Genomic DNA, 5,000 nt, shown 5'->3' on the forward strand with positions numbered 1-5,000 from the left:
AATGTACAGAGATACAACAGTTTCGACTGGAACCGGATTAAACGTATACACGGCGCTGATTAGTAATAGATAGAGCCATCAGAATACAGATAATGTATACAACTGTCCGTATACATGCTGAAAGACTCTGCTCACAATCACAACCACACGTCAGCCACACACCCTTATCACGCACTACTCTCTGCCTGTAACACGCACACAGACAATATGTAAGCACCAGCATGGAACAACACCCAGTGCATCCTCTCCGCCACATTAGACAATCCACACTGTCATAACCAGACCGGGAGATCCACTCAGAAAACAGAATATCCCACCCACCCGACAACCACCATTGCTCAGCCAAGCCACCAACACCCACACATGTCCTACACAGGGGTGCACCCAACATCACAATACTGCCTCCTCTCACAGCACACAAACAATGGCAGGAATGAAAGACACAGGTCTGCCACAAGCATGGAATGAGAGCGCCGCCTGTCATGAGCCAAAGGTGCATCCTGACGTGGCAAATCAGATGATGCCGCAGGCATCCACTTACTATAATCACAATCAACAAACCGGCCGCCCCGCCCCCCATTAAACCTTTCCTTACAACAATGTGTACTGTAACCTAACCTATATCGTACCTTAACCTAACCTATATCGTACCTTAACCTAACCTATATCGTACCTTAACCTAACCTATATCGTACCTTAACCTAACCTATATCGTACCTTAACCTAACCTATATCGTACCGTAACCTAACCTATATCGTACCGTAACCTAACCTATATCGTACCGTAACCTAACCTATATCGTACCGTAACCTAACCTATATCGTACCGTAACCTAACCTACATCGTACCGTAACCTAACCTACATCGTACCGTAACCTAACCTACATCGTACCGTAACCTAACCTATATCGTACCGTAACCTAACCTATATCGTACCGTAACCTAAACTATATCGTACCGTAACCTAACCTATATCGTACCGTAACCTAACCTATATCGTACCGTAACCTAACCTATATCGTACCGTAACCTAACCTATATCGTACCGTAACCTAACCTATATCGTACCGTAACCTAACCTATATCGTACCGTAACCTAACCTATATCGTACCGTAACCTAACCTATATCATACCGTAACCTAACCTACGTCGTACCGTAACCTAACCTACGTCGTACCGTAACCTAACCTACGTCGTACCGTAACCTAACCTACGTCGTACCTTAACCTAACCTACGTCGTACCTTAACCTAACCTATGTCGTACCTTAACCTAACCTATGTCGTACCTTAACCTAACCTATGTCGTACCTTAACCTAACCTATGTCGTACCTTAACCTAACCTATGTCGTACCTTAACCTAACCTATGTCGTACCTTAACCTAACCTGTATTGCGCCTTAACCTAACCTGTATTGCGCCTTAACCTAACCTGTATTGCGCCTTAACCTAACCTGTATTGCGCCTTAACCTAACCTGTATTGCGCCTTAACCTAACCTGTATTGCGCCTTAACCTAACCTGTATTGCGCCTTAACCTAACCTGTATTGCGCCTTAACCTAACCTGTATTGCGCCTTAACCTAACCTGTATTGCGCCTTAACCTAACCTATATTGCGCCTTAACCTAACCTATATTGCGCCTTAACCTAACCTATATTGCGCCTTAACGTAACCTATATTGCGCCTTAACGTAACCTATATTGCGCCTTAACGTAACCTATATTGCGCCTTAACGTAACCTATATTGCGCCTTAACGTAACCTATATTGCGCCTTAACGTAACCTATATTGCGCCTTAATGTAACCTATATTGCGCCTTAATGAAACCTATATTGCGCCTTAGCCTAACCCACATTGCGCCGTAACGTAACCCACATTGCCCCTTAACGTAACCCACATTGCGCCGTAACGTAACCCACATTGCCCCTTAACGTAACCCACATTGCGCCGTAACGTAACCGATATTGTGCTGTAACCCAACACACGTTGGGCCTTAACCCAACACACGTTGGGCCTTAACCCAACACACGTTGGGCCTTAACCCAACACACGTTGGGCCTTAACCCAACACACGTTGGGCCTTAACCCAACACACGTTGGGCCTTAACCCAACACACGTTGGGCCTTAACCCAACACACGTTGGGCCTTAACCTGCTCTGTAATTGTCATACGACGCGTTAAATTAGTGTAGTGTTGCCTAACTGCAACCCCCGCAATATAGTTTGCTACTCGCACTGCCCGGTCCCCAGTGTATCGCTTCATGTTAAACACCTTGCAGCTATACACTGTAATGTGGATGGCAGCAGGACGTACATGCTCAATGCCCTTTGCAGTTGTTCATTGGCATTTGCAGTTGTTCATTGGCATTTGCATGGCGAAGCACTTAGCCTACGCTGTGGTACGGCCTGTGTCAACTGTCCGCTGATGTTGTACGTCCAAATCACACACTGTACTGCACATTGGTCCTCATGTACTGAATGATACATCGTGGTACATGTGACCGTACAACGACTGCGCCAACAACGGCGAACCATGCGGTCCAAATGTTGTGCACTCAGCTACGTGTCGTCTCCCTATAAGAGCTGGATTGCAGTGTGGTATGCCCTGGATGGCGATCAGCATGAGCCGTCTGTTGATGTAGTGGCGCGTGTTGTCAGACGTAGTCGTCTCTTCTCACACACCGTGATAGCATGGTGCACTGCGTTCCACATCTGCGACATGCGACAGAGGCCGGTTGACAGTCGTTCGCGCAATGGACATCGCATACGTACGGGGGCCACCTTCCACGTGTTCGCGAAGCGTGCACATGTTGTTGCGTGTATGTGGGCAGACATAGTGTGTCGTGACACCTGACACAGGCATGCAACAATCGTTGAATTTGCAAATGGCGATGGACGCCTACGTTTGCTGGTGACGTTACGCAAATGAACAACTGGTAAACCGTTGTGGTGCGGTTGTTCTCGCTAGAGGTGAATCAGTGATGGCGACGATCGGTTGAGCTACCAACCGGTTGTTCCAGCGATACCCACCATGCCCACGAACGTGAATGGCATCTGGGTGTGAAGCGATACGCGGCGGTGGCTGGGTGGGACCGTCCCCGGCCGGTGAGGGGGGGCCTCCCGGCGTGCTGGCCGCGCGGTGCGTGGGCGCACGCGCTACAGCCGGCTGGTGGGGGCGGCCAGTGGCAGGCGCGCCGGCCGACGGAGGCGGCAGGCGGCGCAGCTGCGCGCCGGCGCACCCTGCACGCGGCGCCGTGCGGCCAAAGTAGGTCCTCGCGGGCCCGGTGCGAAGCGCGGTGGACATCTGCAGTGTGCTGGTCCGATTGAGGACTGTGTGCGCTGAGGATGCGCCGCCGCCCGGCGCTCGGCGCCGCGACGCCGTCTGCTGCTCGGTCGCCTCTGCGGTTCTCGCAGGTGGTTTGTATCGCAGCTGTGCGGACGTGTTGGCGCGTGCGCTGTGCTGGGAGAGTTCGCTTCGGCACCCAAGTGGGGCTTTTGTCCTTCTGTGGCGCTGGCGTTGGAGCTGCCGGTCACCGTAGGTGGCGCGTGTTGTCTCCCGCCGGCAATGCCACGACAGCACGCTCCCGGGCCTCTGTCGGCAGCGGCAAGCTCAGTTGGGAGCACGGGTGGTCGCACCTAAAGCGTCTACTCGCCAAACTCCGGGCGATTGCGCCTCTCTCGAACCCGACCAAGTACTTAGGACGGCGCTGCGCGCCGCCGGGACCTGAGAGGGTTTCGAGGTGTATGGTGCAGGGGAGCTCAGCCTCCTCCTGTTTGCAGAATAATTGAGCGGACGCTTGCGTGTTCGCGCGGGCCCCCGGGACACACTCCCGGGCGGCCGGCTGCTCAGCTCTAGTTGACGCAGCTCCCTGGTTGATCCTGCCAGTAGTCATATGCTTGTCTCAAAGATTAAGCCATGCATGTCTCAGTACAAGCCGCATTAAGGTGAAACCGCGAATGGCTCATTAAATCAGTTATGGTTCCTTAGATCGTACCCACGTTACTTGGATAACTGTGGTAATTCTAGAGCTAATACATGCAAACAGAGTCCCGACCAGAGATGGAAGGGACGCTTTTATTAGATCAAAACCAATCGGTCGGCTCGTCCGGTCCGTTTGCCTTGGTGACTCTGAATAACTTTGGGCTGATCGCACGGTCCTCGTACCGGCGACGCATCTTTCAAATGTCTGCCTTATCAACTGTCGATGGTAGGTTCTGCGCCTACCATGGTTGTAACGGGTAACGGGGAATCAGGGTTCGATTCCGGAGAGGGAGCCTGAGAAACGGCTACCACATCCAAGGAAGGCAGCAGGCGCGCAAATTACCCACTCCCGGCACGGGGAGGTAGTGACGAAAAATAACGATACGGGACTCATCCGAGGCCCCGTAATCGGAATGAGTACACTTTAAGTCCTTTAACGAGTATCTATTGGAGGGCAAGTCTGGTGCCAGCAGCCGCGGTAATTCCAGCTCCAATAGCGTATATTAAAGTTGTTGCGGTTAAAAAGCTCGTAGTTGGATTTGTGTCCCACGCTGTTGGTTCACCGCCCGTCGGTGTTTAACTGGCATGTATCGTGGGACGTCCTGCCGGTGGGGCGAGCTGAAGGCGTGCGACGCGCCTCGTGCGTGCTCGTGCGTCCCGAGGCGGACCCCGTTGCAATCCTACCAGGGTGCTCTTGAGTGAGTGTCTCGGTGGGCCGGCACGTTTACTTTGAACAAATTAGAGTGCTTAAAGCAGGCAAGCCCGCCTGAATACTGTGTGCATGGAATAATGGAATAGGACCTCGGTTCTATTTTGTTGGTTTTTGGAACCCGAGGTAATGATTAATAGGGACAGGCGGGGGCATTCGTATTGCGACGTTAGAGGTGAAATTCTTGGATCGTCGCAAGACGAACAGAAGCGAAAGCATTTGCCAAGTATGTTTTCATTAATCAAGAACGAAAGTTAGAGGTTCGAAGGCGATCAGATACCGCCCTAGTTCTAACCATAAACGATGCC

The 5,000-nt window shown here is 51.8% G+C and overlaps 1 non-coding gene across 1 annotated transcript in view; it reads left to right on the top strand.

The window, feature by feature from the left end:
• Positions 1-3,867: 3,867 nt before the first annotated feature.
• Positions 3,868-5,000, top strand: part of LOC124590636 — a 1,910-nt gene continuing 777 nt past the window's right edge. The window contains exon 1 of the ribosomal RNA XR_006976694.1: positions 3,868-5,000. This exon is cut by the window's right edge and continues 777 nt beyond it. This is a non-coding gene — a ribosomal RNA (small subunit ribosomal RNA).

The sequence above is a fragment of the Schistocerca americana genome, unplaced genomic scaffold (genome assembly GCF_021461395.2).
Source record: "Schistocerca americana isolate TAMUIC-IGC-003095 unplaced genomic scaffold, iqSchAmer2.1 HiC_scaffold_77, whole genome shotgun sequence".
Taxonomy (NCBI): Eukaryota; Metazoa; Arthropoda; class Insecta; order Orthoptera; family Acrididae; genus Schistocerca; species Schistocerca americana.